The sequence below is a fragment of the Petromyzon marinus genome, chromosome 21 (genome assembly GCF_048934315.1).
Source record: "Petromyzon marinus isolate PM22_M1 ecotype Great Lakes invasive population chromosome 21, UKy_Petmar_22M1.pri1.0, whole genome shotgun sequence".
Classification (NCBI taxonomy): domain Eukaryota; kingdom Metazoa; phylum Chordata; class Hyperoartia; order Petromyzontiformes; family Petromyzontidae; genus Petromyzon; species Petromyzon marinus.
Window position 1 is genome coordinate 6,864,554 of NC_133687.1, and position 18,058 is coordinate 6,882,611.

The following is an 18,058-nucleotide window of genomic DNA, read 5'->3' on the forward strand; positions in this document are numbered from 1 at the left end:
CTGTGTGTGAGTGTTGTGGTACTAGAGGCGTGGTGGTGGTGCAGGCTGTGTGTGAGTGTTGGTACTAGAGGCGTGGTGGTGCAGGCTGTGTGTGAGTGATGGTACTAGAGGCATGGTGGTGCAGGCAGCGTGTGAGTGTTGTGGTACTAGAGGCGTGGTGGTGGTGCAGGCTGTGTGTGAGTGTTGGTACTAGAGGCGTGGTGGTGCAGGCTGTGTGTGAGTGTTGGTACTAGAGGCGTGGTTGTGCAGGCTGTGTGTGAGTGTTGGTACTAGAAGCGTGGTGGTGCTGGCTGTGTGTGATGTTGTGGTACTAGAGGCGTGGTGGTGGTGCAGGCTGTGTGTGAATGTTGGTACTAGAGGCGTGGTGGTGGTGCAGGCTGTGAGTGATTGTTGGTACTAGAGGCGTGGTGGTGGTGCAGGCTGTGTTTGAGTGTTGGTACTAGAGGCCTGGTGGTGGTGCAGGCAGTGTGTGAGTGTTGGTACTAGAGGCGTGGTGGTGCAGGCTGTGTGTGAGTGTTGTGGTAATAGAGGCGTGGTAGTGGTGCAGGCTGTGTGTGAGTGTTGGTACTAGAGGCTTGGTGGTGGTGCAGGCTGTGTGTGAGTGTTGTGGTACTAGAGGCGTGGTGGTGGTGCAGGCTGTGTGTGAGTTTTGGTACTAGAGGCATGGTGGTGGTGCAGGCTGTGTTTGAGTGTTGGTACTAGAGGAGTGGTGGTGGTGAAGGCTGTGTGTGAGTGTTGTATTACTAGAGGCGGGGTGGTGGTGCAGGCTGTGTCTGAGTGTTGGTACTGTAGGCGTGGTGGTGGTGCAGGCTGTGTGTGAGTGTTGGTACTAGAGGCGTGGTGGTGCAGGCTGTGTGTGAATGTTGGTACTAGAGGCGTGGTGGTGGTGCAGGCTGTGTGTGAGTGTTGTGGTACTAGAGGCGTGGTGGTGGTGCAGGCTGTGTGTGAGTGTTGGTACTAGAGGCGTGGTGGTGGTGCAGGCTGTGTGTGAGTGTTGGTACTAGAGGCGTGGTGGTGGTGCAGGCTGTGTGTGAGTGTTGGTACTAGAGGCGTGGTGGTGGTGCAGGCTGTGTGTGAGTGTTGTGGTACTAGAGGCGTGGTGGTGCAGGCTGTGTGTGAGTGTTGGTACTAGAGGCGTGGTGGTGTTGCAGGCTGTGTGTGAGTGTTGTGGTACTAGAGGCGTGGTGGTGGTGCAGGCTGTGTGTGAGTGTTGGTACTAGAGGCGTGGTGGTGGTGGTGCAGGCTGTGTGTGAGTGTTGGTACTAGAGGCATGGTGGTGCAGGCAGTGTGTGAGTGTTGTGGTACTAGAGGCGTGGTGGTGGTGCAGGCTGTGTGTGAGTGTTGGTACTAAAGGCGTGGTGGTGCAGGCTGTGTGTGAGTGTTGGTACTAGAGGCGTGGTTGTGCAGGCTGTGTGTGAGTGTTGGTACTAGAGGCGTGGTTGTGCAGGCTGTGTGTGAGTGTTGGTACTAGAAGCGTGGTGGTGCTGGCTGTGTGTGATGTTGTGGTACTAGAGGCGTGGTGGTGGTGCAGGCTGTGTGTGAATGTTGGTACTAGAGGCGTGGTGGTGGTGCAGGCTGTGAGTGATTGTTGGTACTAGAGGCGTGGTGGTGGTGCAGGCTGTGTTTGAGTGTTGGTACTAGAGGCGTGGTGGTGGTGCAGGCAGTGTGTGAGTGTTGGTACTAGAGGCGTGGTGGTGCAGGCTGTGTGTGAGTGTTGTGGTAATAGAGGCGTGGTGGTGGTGCAGGCTGTGTGTGAATGTTGGTACTAGAGGCTTGGTGGTGGTGCAGGCTGTGTGTGAGTGTTGTGGTACTAGAGCGTTGGGGTGGTGCAAGCTGTGTGTGAGTGTTGGTACTAGAGGCGTGGTGGTGGTGCAGGCTGTGTTTGAGTGTTGGTACTAGAGGAGTGGTGGTGGTGAAGGCTGTGTGTGAGTGTTGTGATACTAGAGGCGTGGTGGTGATGCAGGCTGTGTCTGAGTGTTGGTACTAGAGGCGTGGTGGTGGTGCAGGCTGTGTGTGAGTGTTGGTACTAGAGGCGTGGTCGTGGTGCAGGCTGTGTGTGAGTGTTGTGGTACTAGAGGCGTGGTGGTGCAGGCTGTGTGTGAGTGTTGGTACTAGAGGCGTGGTGGTGCAGGCTGTGTGTGAGTGTTGTGGTACTAGAGGGGTGGTGGTGCAGGCTGTGTGTGAGTGTTGCTACTAGAGGCGTGGTGGTGCAGGCTGTTTGTGAGTGTTGGTACAGAGGCGTGGTGGTGGTGGTGCAGGCTGTGTGTGAGTGTTGGTACTAGAGGCGGAGTGGTGCTGGCTGTGTGTGAGTGTTGGTACTAGAGGCGTGGTGGTGGTGCAGGCTGTGTGTGAGTGTTGGTACTAGAGGCGTGGTGGTGGTGCAGGCTGTGTGTGAGTGTTGGTACTCGAAGCGTGGTGGTGGTGCAGGCTGTGTGTGAGTGTTGGTACTAGAGGCGTGGTTGTGCAGGCTGTGTGTGAGTGTTGTGGTACTAGAGTCGTGGTGGTGGTGCAGGCTGTGTGTGAGTGTTGGTACTAGAGGCGTGGTGGTGGTGCAGGCTGTGCGTGAGTGTTGGTACTAGAGGCGTGGTGGTGCAGGCTGTGTGTGAGTGTTGTGGTATTAGAGGCGTGGCGGTGGTGCAGGCTGTGTGTGAGTGTTGGTACAAGAGGCGTAGTGGTGGTGCAGGTTGTGTGTGAGTGTTGGTACTAGAGGCGTGGTGGTGCAGGCTGTGTGTGAGTGTTGTGGTACTAAACGCGTGGTGGTGCAGGCTGTGTGTGAGTGGTGTGGTACTAGAGGCGTAGTGGTGCAGGCTGTGTGTGAGTGTGGGTACTAGAGGTGTGGTGGGGCAGGCTGTGTGTGAGTGTTGGTACTAAAGGCGTGGTGGTGGTGCAGGCTGTGTGTGAGTGCTGGTACTAGAGGCGTGGTGGTGCAGGCTGTGTGTGAGTGTTGGTACTAGAGGTGTGGTGGTGCAGGCTGTGTGTAAGTGTTGCTGCTAGAGGCGTTGTGGTGCAGGCTGTGTGAGAGTGTTGGTACTAGAGGCGTGGTGGTGCTGGCTGTGTGGACTGTTGTGGTACTAGAGGCGTGGTGGTGGTGCAGGCTGTGTATGAGTGTTGGTACTAGAGGCGTGGTGGTGCAGGCTGTGTGTGAGTGTTGTGGTATGAGAGGCATGGTGGTGGTGCAGGCTGTGTGTGAGTGTTGTGGTACGAGAGGCATAGTGGTGGTGCAGGCCGTGTGTGAGTGTTGGTACTAGAGGCGTGGTGGTGCAGGCTGTGTGTGAGTTTTGGTACTAGAGGCGTGGTGGTGGTGCAGGCTGTGTGTGAGTGTTGGTACTAGAGGCGTGGTGGTGGTGCAGGCTGTCTGTGAGTGTTGTGGTACTAGAGGCGTGGTGGTGGTGCAGGCTGTGTGTGAGTGTTGGTACTAGAGGTGTGGTGGTGGTGCAGGCTGCGTGTGAGTGTTGTGGTACTAGATGCGTGGTGGTGGTGCTGGCTGTGTGTGAGTGTTGGTACTAGAGGCGTTGTGGTGGTGCAGGCTGTGTGTGAATATTGTGGTACTAGAGGCGTGGTGGTGGTGGTGCAGGCTGTGTGTGAGTGTTGGTACTAGAGGCGTGGTGGTGGTGGTGCAGGCTGTGTGTGAGTGTTGGTACTAGAGGCGTGGCGGTGGTGCAGGCTGTGTGTGAGTGTTGGTACTACAAGCGTGGTGGTGGTGCAGGCTGTGTGTGAGTGTTGTGGTACTAGAGGCGTGGTGGTGGTGCAGGCTGTGTGTGAGTGTTGTGGTACTAGAGGCGTGGTGGTGGTGCAGGCTGTGTGTGAGTGTTGGTACTAGAGGCGTGGTGGTGCAGGCTGTGTGTGAGTGTTGGTACTAGAGGCGTGGTCGTGCAGGCTGTGTGTGAGTGTTGTGGTACTACAGGCGTAGTGGTGCAGGCTGTGTGTGAGTGTTGGTACTAGAGGCGAGGTGGTGCAGGCTGTGTGTGAGTGTTGGTACCTGAGGCGTGGTGGTGCAGGCTGTGTGTGAGTGTTGTTGTACTAGATGCGTGGTGGTGGTGCAGGCTGTGTGTGAGTGTTGGTACTAGAGGCGTGGTGGTGGTGCTGGCTGTGTGTGAGTGCTGGTACTAGAGGCGTGGTGGTTTTGGTGGTGGTGGTGGTGGTGCAGGCTGTGTGTGAGTGTTGGTACTAGAGGCGTGGTGGTGCAGGCTGTGTGTGAGTGTTGTGGTACTAGAGGCGTGGTGGTGGTGCAGGCTGTGTGAGTGATTGTACTAGAGGCGTGGTGGTGCAGGCTGTGTGTGAGTGTTGTGGTAATAGAGGCGTGGTGGTGGTGCAGGCTGTGTGTGAGTGTTGTGGTACTAGAGGCGTGGTGGTGGTGCAGGCTGTGTGTGAGTGTTGGTACTAGAGGCGTGGTGGTGCAGGCTGTGTGTGAGTGTTGGTACTAGAGGCGTGGTGGTGCAGGCAGTGTGTGAGTGTTGTGATACTAGAGGCGTGGTGGTGGTGCAGGCTGTGTGTGAGTGTTGGTACAAGAGGCGTAGTGGTGGTGCAGGTTGTGTGTGAGTGTTGGTACTAGAGGCGTGGTGGTGCAGGCTGTGTGTGAGTGTTGTGGTATTAGACGCGTGGTGGTGCAGGCTGTGTGTGAGTGTTGTGGTACTAGAGGCGTAGTGGTGCAGGCTGTGTGTGAGTGTTGGTACTAGAGGTGTGGTGGTGCAGGCTGTGTGTGAGTGTTGGTACTAAAGGCGTGGTGGTGGTGCAGGCTGTGTGTGAGTGCTGGTACTAGAGGCGTGGTGGTGCAGGCTGTGTGTGAGTGTTGGTACTAGAGGTGTGGTGGTGCAGGCTGTGTGTAAGTGTTGCTGCTAGAGGCGTTGTGGTGCAGGCTGTGTGTGAGTGTTGGTACTAGAGGCGTGGTGGTGCTGGCTGTGTGGACTGTTGTGGTACTAGAGGCGTGGTGGTGGTGCAGGCTGTGTGTGAGTGTTGGTACTAGAGGCGTGGTGGTGCAGGCTGTGTGTGAGTGTTGTGGTACGAGAGGCATGGTGGTGGTGCAGGCTGTGTGTGAGTGTTGTGGTACGAGAGGCATGGTGGTGGTGCAGGCCGTGTGTGAGTGTTGGTACTAGAGGCGTGGTGGTGCAGGCTGTGTGAGAGTTTTGGTACTAGAGGCGTGGTGGTGGTGCAGGCTGTGTGTGAGTGTTGTGGTACTAGAGGCGTCGTGGTGGTGCTGGCTGTGTGTGAGTGTTGTGGTACTAGAGGCGTTGTGGTGGTGTTGCAGGCTGCATGTGAGTGTTGGTACTAGAGGCGTGGTGGTGGTGCAGGCTGTGTGTGAGTGTTGGTACTAGAGGCGTGGTGGTGGTGCAGGCTGTCTGTGAGTGTTGTGGTACTAGAGGCGTGGTGGTGGTGCAGGCTGTGTGTGAGTGTTGGTACTAGAGGTGTGGTGGTGGTGCAGGCTGCGTGTGAGTGTTGTGGTACTAGATGCGTGGTGGTGGTGCTGGCTGTGTGTGAGTGTTGGTACTAGAGGCGTTGTGGTGGTGCAGGCTGTGTGTGAGTGTTGTGGTACTAGAGGCGTGGTGGTGGTGGTGCAGGCTGTGTGTGAGTGTTGGTACTAGAGGCGTGGTGGTGGTGGTGGTGGTGCAGGCTGTGTGTGAGTGTTGGTACTAGACGCGTGGTGGTGGTGCAGGCTGTGTGTGAGTGTTGGTACTACAAGCTTGGTGGTGGTGCAGGCTGTGTGTGAGTGTTGTGGTACTAGAGGCGTGGTGGTGGTGCAGGCTGTGTGTGAGTGTTGGTACTAGAGGCGTGGTGGTGGTGCAGGCTGTGTGTGAGTGTTGGTACTAGAGGCGTGGTGGTGGTGCAGGCTGTGTGTGAGTGTTGGTACTAGAGGCGTGGTGGTGGTGCAGGCTGTGTGTGAGTGTTGTGGTACTAGAGGCGTGGTGGTGCAGGCTGTGTGTGAGTGTTGGTACTAGAGGCGTGGTGGTGTTGCAGGCTGTGTGTGAGTGTTGTGGTACTAGAGGCGTGGTGGTGGTGCAGGCTGTGTGTGAGTGTTGGTACTAGAGGCGTGGTGGTGGTGGTCCAGGCTGTGTGTGAGTGTTGGTACTAGAGGCATGGTGGTGCAGGCAGTGTGTGAGTGTTGTGGTACTAGAGGCGTGGTGGTGGTGCAGGCTGTGTGTGAGTGTTGGTACTAAAGGCGTGGTGGTGCAGGCTGTGTGTGAGTGTTGGTACTAGAGGCGTGGTTGTGCAGGCTGTGTGTGAGTGTTGGTACTAGAGGCGTGGTTGTGCAGGCTGTGTGTGAGTGTTGGTACTAGAAGCGTGGTGGTGCTGGCTGTGTGTGATGTTGTGGTACTAGAGGCGTGGTGGTGGTGCAGGCTGTGTGTGAATGTTGGTACTAGAGGCGTGGTGGTGGTGCAGGCTGTGAGTGATTGTTGGTACTAGAGGCGTGGTGGTGGTGCAGGCTGTGTTTGAGTGTTGGTACTAGAGGCGTGGTGGTGGTGCAGGCAGTGTGTGAGTGTTGGTACTAGAGGCGTGGTGGTGCAGGCTGTGTGTGAGTGTTGTGGTAATAGAGGCGTGGTGGTGGTGCAGGCTGTGTGTGAATGTTGGTACTAGAGGCTTGGTGGTGGTGCAGGCTGTGTGTGAGTGTTGTGGTACTAGAGCGTTGGGGTGGTGCAAGCTGTGTGTGAGTGTTGGTACTAGAGGCGTGGTGGTGGTGCAGGCTGTGTTTGAGTGTTGGTACTAGAGGAGTGGTGGTGGTGAAGGCTGTGTGTGAGTGTTGTGATACTAGAGGCGTGGTGGTGATGCAGGCTGTGTCTGAGTGTTGGTACTAGAGGCGTGGTGGTGGTGCAGGCTGTGTGTGAGTGTTGGTACTAGAGGCGTGGTCGTGGTGCAGGCTGTGTGTGAGTGTTGTGGTACTAGAGGCGTGGTGGTGCAGGCTGTGTGTGAGTGTTGGTACTAGAGGCGTGGTGGTGCAGGCTGTGTGTGAGTGTTGTGGTACTAGAGGGGTGGTGGTGCAGGCTGTGTGTGAGTGTTGCTACTAGAGGCGTGGTGGTGCAGGCTGTTTGTGAGTGTTGGTACAGAGGCGTGGTGGTGGTGGTGCAGGCTGTGTGTGAGTGTTGGTACTAGAGGCGGAGTGGTGCTGGCTGTGTGTGAGTGTTGGTACTAGAGGCGTGGTGGTGGTGCAGGCTGTGTGTGAGTGTTGGTACTAGAGGCGTGGTGGTGGTGCAGGCTGTGTGTGAGTGTTGGTACTCGAAGCGTGGTGGTGGTGCAGGCTGTGTGTGAGTGTTGGTACTAGAGGCGTGGTTGTGCAGGCTGTGTGTGAGTGTTGTGGTACTAGAGTCGTGGTGGTGGTGCAGGCTGTGTGTGAGTGTTGGTACTAGAGGCGTGGTGGTGGTGCAGGCTGTGCGTGAGTGTTGGTACTAGAGGCGTGGTGGTGCAGGCTGTGTGTGAGTGTTGTGGTATTAGAGGCGTGGCGGTGGTGCAGGCTGTGTGTGAGTGTTGGTACAAGAGGCGTAGTGGTGGTGCAGGTTGTGTGTGAGTGTTGGTACTAGAGGCGTGGTGGTGCAGGCTGTGTGTGAGTGTTGTGGTACTAAACGCGTGGTGGTGCAGGCTGTGTGTGAGTGGTGTGGTACTAGAGGCGTAGTGGTGCAGGCTGTGTGTGAGTGTGGGTACTAGAGGTGTGGTGGGGCAGGCTGTGTGTGAGTGTTGGTACTAAAGGCGTGGTGGTGGTGCAGGCTGTGTGTGAGTGCTGGTACTAGAGGCGTGGTGGTGCAGGCTGTGTGTGAGTGTTGGTACTAGAGGTGTGGTGGTGCAGGCTGTGTGTAAGTGTTGCTGCTAGAGGCGTTGTGGTGCAGGCTGTGTGAGAGTGTTGGTACTAGAGGCGTGGTGGTGCTGGCTGTGTGGACTGTTGTGGTACTAGAGGCGTGGTGGTGGTGCAGGCTGTGTATGAGTGTTGGTACTAGAGGCGTGGTGGTGCAGGCTGTGTGTGAGTGTTGTGGTATGAGAGGCATGGTGGTGGTGCAGGCTGTGTGTGAGTGTTGTGGTACGAGAGGCATAGTGGTGGTGCAGGCCGTGTGTGAGTGTTGGTACTAGAGGCGTGGTGGTGCAGGCTGTGTGTGAGTTTTGGTACTAGAGGCGTGGTGGTGGTGCAGGCTGTGTGTGAGTGTTGGTACTAGAGGCGTGGTGGTGGTGCAGGCTGTCTGTGAGTGTTGTGGTACTAGAGGCGTGGTGGTGGTGCAGGCTGTGTGTGAGTGTTGGTACTAGAGGTGTGGTGGTGGTGCAGGCTGCGTGTGAGTGTTGTGGTACTAGATGCGTGGTGGTGGTGCTGGCTGTGTGTGAGTGTTGGTACTAGAGGCGTTGTGGTGGTGCAGGCTGTGTGTGAATATTGTGGTACTAGAGGCGTGGTGGTGGTGGTGCAGGCTGTGTGTGAGTGTTGGTACTAGAGGCGTGGTGGTGGTGGTGCAGGCTGTGTGTGAGTGTTGGTACTAGAGGCGTGGCGGTGGTGCAGGCTGTGTGTGAGTGTTGGTACTACAAGCGTGGTGGTGGTGCAGGCTGTGTGTGAGTGTTGTGGTACTAGAGGCGTGGTGGTGGTGCAGGCTGTGTGTGAGTGTTGTGGTACTAGAGGCGTGGTGGTGGTGCAGGCTGTGTGTGAGTGTTGGTACTAGAGGCGTGGTGGTGCAGGCTGTGTGTGAGTGTTGGTACTAGAGGCGTGGTCGTGCAGGCTGTGTGTGAGTGTTGTGGTACTACAGGCGTAGTGGTGCAGGCTGTGTGTGAGTGTTGGTACTAGAGGCGAGGTGGTGCAGGCTGTGTGTGAGTGTTGGTACCTGAGGCGTGGTGGTGCAGGCTGTGTGTGAGTGTTGTTGTACTAGATGCGTGGTGGTGGTGCAGGCTGTGTGTGAGTGTTGGTACTAGAGGCGTGGTGGTGGTGCTGGCTGTGTGTGAGTGCTGGTACTAGAGGCGTGGTGGTTTTGGTGGTGGTGGTGGTGGTGCAGGCTGTGTGTGAGTGTTGGTACTAGAGGCGTGGTGGTGCAGGCTGTGTGTGAGTGTTGTGGTACTAGAGGCGTGGTGGTGGTGCAGGCTGTGTGAGTGATTGTACTAGAGGCGTGGTGGTGCAGGCTGTGTGTGAGTGTTGTGGTAATAGAGGCGTGGTGGTGGTGCAGGCTGTGTGTGAGTGTTGTGGTACTAGAGGCGTGGTGGTGGTGCAGGCTGTGTGTGAGTGTTGGTACTAGAGGCGTGGTGGTGCAGGCTGTGTGTGAGTGTTGGTACTAGAGGCGTGGTGGTGCAGGCAGTGTGTGAGTGTTGTGATACTAGAGGCGTGGTGGTGGTGCAGGCTGTGTGTGAGTGTTGGTACAAGAGGCGTAGTGGTGGTGCAGGTTGTGTGTGAGTGTTGGTACTAGAGGCGTGGTGGTGCAGGCTGTGTGTGAGTGTTGTGGTATTAGACGCGTGGTGGTGCAGGCTGTGTGTGAGTGTTGTGGTACTAGAGGCGTAGTGGTGCAGGCTGTGTGTGAGTGTTGGTACTAGAGGTGTGGTGGTGCAGGCTGTGTGTGAGTGTTGGTACTAAAGGCGTGGTGGTGGTGCAGGCTGTGTGTGAGTGCTGGTACTAGAGGCGTGGTGGTGCAGGCTGTGTGTGAGTGTTGGTACTAGAGGTGTGGTGGTGCAGGCTGTGTGTAAGTGTTGCTGCTAGAGGCGTTGTGGTGCAGGCTGTGTGTGAGTGTTGGTACTAGAGGCGTGGTGGTGCTGGCTGTGTGGACTGTTGTGGTACTAGAGGCGTGGTGGTGGTGCAGGCTGTGTGTGAGTGTTGGTACTAGAGGCGTGGTGGTGCAGGCTGTGTGTGAGTGTTGTGGTACGAGAGGCATGGTGGTGGTGCAGGCTGTGTGTGAGTGTTGTGGTACGAGAGGCATGGTGGTGGTGCAGGCCGTGTGTGAGTGTTGGTACTAGAGGCGTGGTGGTGCAGGCTGTGTGAGAGTTTTGGTACTAGAGGCGTGGTGGTGGTGCAGGCTGTGTGTGAGTGTTGTGGTACTAGAGGCGTCGTGGTGGTGCTGGCTGTGTGTGAGTGTTGTGGTACTAGAGGCGTTGTGGTGGTGTTGCAGGCTGCATGTGAGTGTTGGTACTAGAGGCGTGGTGGTGGTGCAGGCTGTGTGTGAGTGTTGGTACTAGAGGCGTGGTGGTGGTGCAGGCTGTCTGTGAGTGTTGTGGTACTAGAGGCGTGGTGGTGGTGCAGGCTGTGTGTGAGTGTTGGTACTAGAGGTGTGGTGGTGGTGCAGGCTGCGTGTGAGTGTTGTGGTACTAGATGCGTGGTGGTGGTGCTGGCTGTGTGTGAGTGTTGGTACTAGAGGCGTTGTGGTGGTGCAGGCTGTGTGTGAGTGTTGTGGTACTAGAGGCGTGGTGGTGGTGGTGCAGGCTGTGTGTGAGTGTTGGTACTAGAGGCGTGGTGGTGGTGGTGGTGGTGCAGGCTGTGTGTGAGTGTTGGTACTAGACGCGTGGTGGTGGTGCAGGCTGTGTGTGAGTGTTGGTACTACAAGCTTGGTGGTGGTGCAGGCTGTGTGTGAGTGTTGTGGTACTAGAGGCGTGGTGGTGGTGCAGGCTGTGTGTGAGTGTTGTGGTACTAGAGGCGTGGTGGTGGTGGTGGTGCAGGCTGTGTGTGAGTGTTGGTACTAGAGGCGTGGTGGTGCAGGCTGTGTGTGAGTGTTGGTACTAGAGGCGTGGTCGTGCAGGCTGTGTGTGAGTGTTGTGGTACTACAGGCGTGGTGGTGCAGGCTGTGTGTGAGTGTTGGTACTAGAGGCGAGGTGGTGCAGGCTGTGTGTGAGTGTTGGTACCTGAGGCGTGGTGGTGCAGGCTGTGTGTGAGTGTTGTTGTACTAGATGCGTGGTGGTGGTGCAGGCTGTGTGTGAGTGCTGGTACTAGAGGCGTGGTGGTTTTGGTGGTGGTGGTGGTGGTGCAGGCTGTGTGTGAGTGTTGGTACTAGAGGCGTGGTAGTGCAGGCTGTGTGTGAGTGTTGTTGTACTAGATGCGTGGTGGTGGTGCTGGTTGTGTGTGAGTGCTGGTACTAGAGGCGTGGTGGTTTTGGTGGTGGTGGTGGTGCAGGCTGTGTGTGAGTGTTGGTACTAGAGGCGTGGTAGTGCAGGCTGTGTGTGAGTGTTTGGTACTAGAGGCGTGGTGGTGGTGCAGGCTGTGTGAGTGATTGTACTAGAGGCGTGGTGGTGCAGGCTGTGTGTGAGTGTTGTGGTAATAGAGGCGTGGTGGTGGTGCAGGCTGTGTGTGAGTGTTGTGGTACTAGAGGCGTGGTGGTGGTGCAGGCTGTGTGTGAGTGTTGGTACTAGAGGCGTGGTGGTGCAGGCTGTGTGTGAGTGTTGGTACTAGAGGCGTGGTGGTGCAGGCAGTGTGTGAGTGTTGTGGTACTAGAGGCGTGGTGGTGGTGCTGGCTGTGTGTGAGTGTTGGTACTAGAGGCGTGGTCGTGGTGCAGGCTGTGTGTGAGTGTTGGTACTAGAGGAGTGGTAGTGCAGGCTGTGTGTGAGTATTGGTACTAGAGGCGTGGTGGTGGTGCAGGCTGTGTGTGAATGTTGTGTTACTAGAGGCGTGGTGGTGGTGCAGGCTGTGTGTGAGTGTTGGTACTAGAGGCGTGGTGGTGCAGGCTGTGTGTGAGTGTTGTGGTACTAGAGGCGTGGTGGTGCAGGCTGTGTGTGAGTGTTGGTACTAGAGGCGTGGTGGTGGTGGTGCAGGCTGTGTGTGAGTGTTGGTACTAGAGGCGTGGTGGTGCAGGCTGTGTGTGAGTGTTGGTACTAGAGGCGTGGTGGTGGTGCAGGCTGTGTGTGAGTGTTGTGGTACTAGAGGCGTGGTGGTGGTGCTGGCTGTGCATGAGTGTTAGTACTAGAGTCGTGGTGGTGGTGCAGGCTGTGTGTGAGTGTTGGTACTAGAGGCGTGGTGGTGCAGGCTGTGTGTGAGTGTTGGTACGAGAGGCGTGGTGGTGGTGCAGGCTGTGTGTGAGTGTTGTGGTACTAGAGGCGTGGTGATGGTGCAGGCTGTGCGTGAGTGTTAGTACTAGAGGCGTGGTAGTGGTGCAGGCTATGTGTGAATGTTGGTACTATAGGCGAGGTGGTGCAGGCTGTGTGTGAGTGTTGTGGTACTAGAGGCGTGGTGGTGGTGCAGGCTGTGTGTGAATGTTGGTACTAGAGGCGTGGTGATGGTGCAGGCTGTGTGTGAGTGTTGTGGTACTATAGGCGCGGAGGTGCAGGCTGTGTGTGAGTGTTGGTACTAGAGGCGTGGTGGTGGTGCAGGCTGTGTGTGAATGTTGTGGTACTAGAGGCGTGGTGGTGGTGCAGGCTGTGTGTGAGTGTTGTGGTACTAGAGGCGTGGAGGTGCGGGCTGTGTGTGAGTGTTGGTACTAGAGGCGTGGTGGTGCAGGCTGTGTGTCATTGTTGGTACTAGAGGCGTGGTGGTGCAGGCTGTGTGTGAGTGTTGGTGCTAGAGGTTTGGTGGTGGTGCAGGCTGTGTGTGAGTGTTGTGGGACTAAAGGCGTGGTGGTGGTGCAGGCTGTGTGTGAGTGTTGTGGTACTAGAGGCGTGGTGGTAGTGCAGGCTGTGTGTGAGTGTTGGTACTAGAGGCGTGGTGGTGGTGCAGGCTGTGTGTGAGTGTTGTGGTACTAGAGGCGTGGTGGTGGTGCTGGCTGTGTGTGAGTGTTGGTACTAGAGGCGTGGTAGTGCAGGCTGTGTGTGAGTATTGGTACTAGAGGCGTGGTGGTGCAGGCTGTGCGTGAGTGTTGTGGTACTAGAGGCGTGGTGGTGCAGGTTGTGTGTGAGTGTTGGTACTAGAGGCGTGGTGGTGGTGGTGCAGGCTGTGTGTGAGTGTTGGTACTAGAGGCGTGGTGGTGCAGGCTGTGTGTGAGTGTTGGTACTAGAGGCGTGGTGGTGGTGCAGGCTGTGTGTGAGTGTTGTGGTACTAGAGGCGTGGTGGTGGTGCTGGCTGTGCGTGAGTGTTAGTACTAGAGTCGTGGTGGTGGTGCAGGCTGTGTGTGAGTGTTGGTACTATAGGCGAGGTGGTGCAGGCTGTGTGTGAGTGTTGTGGTACTAGAGGCGTGGTGGTGGTGCAGGCTGTGTGTGAATGTTGGTACTAGAGGCGCGGTGATGGTCTAGGCTGTGTGTGAGTGTTGTGGTACTATAGGCGCGGAGGTGCAGGCTGTGTGTGAGTGTTGGTACTAGAGGCGTGGTGGTGGTGCAGGCTGTGTGTGAGTGTTGTGGTACTAGAGGCGTGGTGGTGCAGGCTGTGTGTGAGTGTTGGTACTAGAGGCGTGGTGGTGGTGGTGGTGGTTGTGCAGGCTGTGTGTGAGTGTTGGTACTAGAGGCGTGGTGGTGCAGGCTGTGTGTGAGTGTTGGTACTAGAGGCGTGGTGGTGGTGCAGGCTGTGTGTGAGTGTTGTGGTACTAGAGGCGTGGTGATGGTGCAGGCTGTGCGTGAGTGTTAGTACTAGAGGCGTGGTAGTGGTGCAGGCTGTGTGTGAGTGTTCGTACTATAGGCGAGGTGGTGCAGGCTGTGTGTGAGTGTTGTGGTACTAGAGGCGTGGTGGTGGTGCAGGCTGTGTGTGAATGTTGGTACTAGAGGCGTGGTGATGGTGCAGGCTGTGTGTGAGTGTTGTGGTACTATAGGCGCGGAGGTGCAGGCTGTGTGTGAGTGTTGGTACTAGAGGCGTGGTGGTGGTGCAGGCTGTGTGTGAGTGTTGTGGTACTAGAGGCGTGGTGGTGGTGCAGGCTGTGTGTGAGTGTTGTGGTACTAGAGGCGTGGAGGTGCGGGCTGTGTGTGAGTGTTGGTACTAGAGGCGTGGTGGTGCAGGCTGTGTGTCATTGTTGGTACTAGAGGCGTGGTGGTGCAGGCTGTGTGTGAGTGTTGGTGCTAGAGGTTTGGTGGTGGTGCAGGCTGTGTGTGAGTGTTGTGGGACTAAAGGCGTGGTGGTGGTGCAAGCTGTGTGTGAGTGTTGTGGTACTAGAGGCGTGGTGGTAGTGCAGGCTGTGTGTGAGTGTTGGTACTAGAGGCGTGGTGGTGATGCAGGCTGTGTGTGAGTGTTAGTACTAGAGGCGTGGTGGTGTTGGCTGTGTGTGAGTGTTGGTACTAGAGGCGTGGTGGTGCAGGCTGTGTGTGAGTGTTGTGGTACTAGAAGCGTGGTGGTGCCGGCTGTGTGTGAGTGTTGGTACTAGAGGCGTGGTGGTGGTGGTGCAGGCTGTGTGAGTGTTGAATGGGTGTTCATATGAGCTTTGTGTGGTTGTTCATGTGAGCGTTGGGTGGTTGATCATGTTAGACAGAGAGTGTCAGCGAATAGGCGACGTTCTGGGCAATGGCCCTACTTCACGGCACGCAGGAGAGGTTATGGGTGTGTCAGCATGCAGGTGGAGGCGTGCAACTGCACTGCAGCTGCTTCCCGTGTCTCGCGATCACTCCCAACAAACACGTGGCTCCGCTCTGCAGTAGAGATGACGGTGATCGTGAACTTTCGCCTGTCAGCACCGCGATTGGCTTCAATTTCTCGAGGAATTATAGAGGATGGAGGGCGGCCGGGTGGATATATCTCGCCAAGCAGTCGCTTTCTCCAGCAGCAAGCAGCAGCACCAGCAGTGTCATTATGATAGCTGTGACCTTACGTTGGGGTTATATGCAACGTGTGAGAGTGTGTGTGTGTGTGTATGTGCGAGTGATGGGCTTACCAGCGGTGTCGTCAAGATCGTCCTCAATGGATGAGGCTATTGAAGGACGCTGCTGCTGGGTAGTTGGAGGCAGTCGCCCGCCAGCAACAACGGAGGGCAGAAGGAGGGACGCTCACAACAACGAGCTATCAACATTGCATTTATTACCATGTCACAGTGCATTTTGATCCGTTCTGTTCCCATTAAAAACGATAGCCCCGTGTAAGTGTTAACGCACATTCGAAGGCGGGCCCTGTGTATGGCACCATCGGTGAGGTTCGCGACGCGAGTGTCCGTGGCAAGGTGAGATTCACGCGAGCGCCGTGGTGTGGAAGCGAGCGTCAGAGTGAAAGCCCCGTCGCGATTACGGACAGATTCAGGGGCCTGGGTTTAAGGTCACGGTCAAGAGTCACGGGAGAGAGAGAGGGGGGGGATAAGGGAGGGGGGTCACCGATGGAGCTGTTCATGTCGTAGTGGGATGTTGCAGCGGAGAGGGGAGAGCAATGGTGCTGTGGAAATGAGGCCGGCACGCATGATGATGATGGTGATGATGTTGTTGTGGACGTTGGTGATTATATTGTTGATGATGATGTTGATGGTGATGATGTTGTTGATGATGCTGTTGATGATGTTGATGGTATTGATGATTTTGATGGTGATGATGTTGTTGTGGACGTTGATGATATTGTTGATGATGATGGTGATGATGTTGTTGATGCTGTTGATGATGATGTTGATGGTGATGATGTTGTTGATGATGCTGTTGATGATGTTGTTGATGGTATTGATGATGATGATGAATGGAAGGGCCGGGTTCGCGCGCGCGTGCACAGGGGGCTCCTAGCGCATCATCACCACCCGCGTTTGCGTTTTTAGTTATTCATATTAATTATTGTCATTACTTAGACAATTCTGGATCAATCCGATTACTCAAAAGATGGTATCTATATATTTTTATATCATCATCTTTTTTTAAATATGTTAATTTTTTACCAATACATTTTTTTCTGGGGGTGGGGGTGGGGGAATGTGTATATTCGGTTATTCAAGATCAATTTAAATGAAGTTCAAGGATAGGTGCCAATCCCCCCTGCCGCCCTCCCCAAGGCCAATCCCTTAATATAACACGATTGTTTAATTCATAGCGTGTTAGTTTTGGCGCCCTTCCCAGCACCTCCGATTCGCAGGGTTTGTCTACGTACGATGCGAAAGAAGTTTCCAACATACAGACACAACAAGAATCAATTCGCGGGCAATTCGTTAACGGACTTGAAGAAACTGACTCATACATCGGCGCCATCGTAACCTCGGAGCGGGAGTTGCACATTTGCTGGAATTCATTCGTTTGTTCATTTATTGCGATCGATTACGATGAGATCCGAGTTAAGAAGCGCATTTGGTCTGCATTCACGCACGAGGTCAAATTTTTTTTCCACAGTTTTCCTTTTCAAGTTCACCCCCCGTGAGTGCCCCGTCCATTGAAGCGCATCGCGGCGTCAAATTCATCCATTCGTCCGTGGGGATTCGTCGCGCTCATCCGTCGAGGTGACTTTGACTCCCTTTTGTACAAACATTGGGTGCCCCTTGGCTCGTGGTGCGAGTGGTTCGTTGCCCCCCAACTGGTCGAGGTTTTTTTTTTATTTTTTATTCTGCCGGACAGGTGACGCTGATGGCGCGAAGCATCCGCTCGGCTCGGTGTTCGCTCGCCAACGTGCCGCGCCTCCTTCGCCGCTAGGCCCGAGAAGGGCGCGTGACCCGCATGCGGCTGCCCGCATTGTGACGTGCGCACGTGCACGTGCACGTGACCCTCGTCTGCCCCCCGCCACGTGCCGCCGACGTCGAGAGCAGTCGAAGAGAGAGAGGGGGGTGTGAGGGAGGGAGGGAGGGGAGGTGGACCCCGCGGTGCGAGTTTGATTTGTCATTGATTTGTCTGTAACTGTTGTCGCTCGACTTCTTCTCGTCGTTTTCGTTTTTTTACGTTTGTTCGATTTTAGTTTTCTCTTCCTTCAACGTGCGCGGTGCCGCGCACTCAAAAAGATACGACGAGAGAGACCGATATATATCCAGTATTAGTTATGCGTGAGACCCCCCCCCACCCCCCTACACCCAACCCCTCCCCCCCTCCCCCCCAAAAACTTTAACCGCGAACTTTTCCACCTTTTAACCGTGATCTGCCGTGCTTTGTCGCCACCCTTTGTAGATTATTATCCGCGTTGTTAGTGTTATTAGTTTTCATTTGTTGTCGAATTGAATTAAAGCGTTCCGTCGATTCGTGACCTTGTGTCGCAGGGGAGCCTTCGTTTTTTCTTCATTTTCTCGTCGTCTTTATGGAGGAGGTCTGAGAGAGGAAGGATGAGGTGGTGGTGGTGGTGGTGGCAGCGGTGAGGTAGTGATGGAGAGGAGGCGAGTTTAAACACATAGCAGTAGCCGGTCCATCGCGACCAATGTTATCCATGATAGAGGTTTTTGGAGTTAGATCGTGTAAATAGAATTGTGTCGATAAACGCGCCACCACCCGACACAGCCATGGACTTCTCCACGACTCTTGGCTGCCCGCCTGTTGATGCTGGTTGTAACTTAGCTGGCGAAACGTCACGGCGCTCGAATTGTAAATGTTGTTGTGAATTTACTCTCCGACACACCGGGTGTGTGGTGTACTCTGGACGAATTGGCTCTTTTCGTTCACGTGACAGACCTTGCTATTTGGCTGTGTCGGGTGGTGGCGGGCTTAACGACACGTTTCATGTTTAAGCTATCTAACCCAAAACAACCTCTGTTATGGAGAGGAGGTGATGGAGAGGTTCGTATAATTCAAGGCCGTAGTAGCCATGGAGTCAACATTGGGGGGGTACCAAATCTTCCAGGGGGTCTGGGGGGTCCCAACCCAGAAAAAAATCTAAATTTGAAAACTCATTTGCTACCTAAAATATAAAAAAATTAACTAACACCATGGGATAGATTTTTTTTTTTTACAATGATGTCGAATAGTGTATTGTATTACATTGCTCTGTTTTTACTTTTTTTTACCATTTTTTGTTTAATTGTATGTAATGGCAGAGATTAGGGATTAATACAGTACAACCATGACCACAATCATGTAAACAGAAATCTATGCATTGATTTACATGAAGACAAGTCCAGATATTGTGGCCAAGGTTTAGCAAATTGTTGTTTTTATTTACATAGCATAGCAATTTTTCTTTTTATAGCAATATATTGGGTGTCCCCCCCACTCCCCCCCCCCCCCAATATACATTATAATTACGGCCTTGGTATAATTAATGTAGGAGAGCCATGATGCAAGTGTCCTTATCATGATGATGATAAGCACACTTCGTCCAGCTATCGTTTGTGAAAAAATAGCTAAACAGTGTAGCTCAGAGGGCCTTACCGGGTACAATAGCTATACAGTGTAGCTCAGAGGGCCTTACCG

General features: G+C 54.9%; 1 long non-coding RNA gene across 21 annotated transcripts in view; it reads left to right on the forward strand.

The window, feature by feature from the left end:
- Positions 1–16,901, forward strand: part of LOC116944475 (uncharacterized) — a 62,436-nt gene extending 45,535 nt beyond the window's left edge. For 14 of the 21 annotated variants that reach the window (XR_012942498.1, XR_012942499.1, XR_012942513.1 and 11 more), the window contains 2 exons: positions 3,950–11,072; positions 12,051–16,901. This is a non-coding gene — a long non-coding RNA (uncharacterized LOC116944475). Of the gene's footprint in view, positions 1–1,353; positions 11,076–12,050 lie in introns of all 21 variants that reach the window. The other 7 variants (XR_012942512.1, XR_012942514.1, XR_012942506.1 and 4 more) reach the window with 7 other exon arrangements.
- The last annotated feature ends 1,157 nt before the right edge of the window (positions 16,902–18,058 follow it).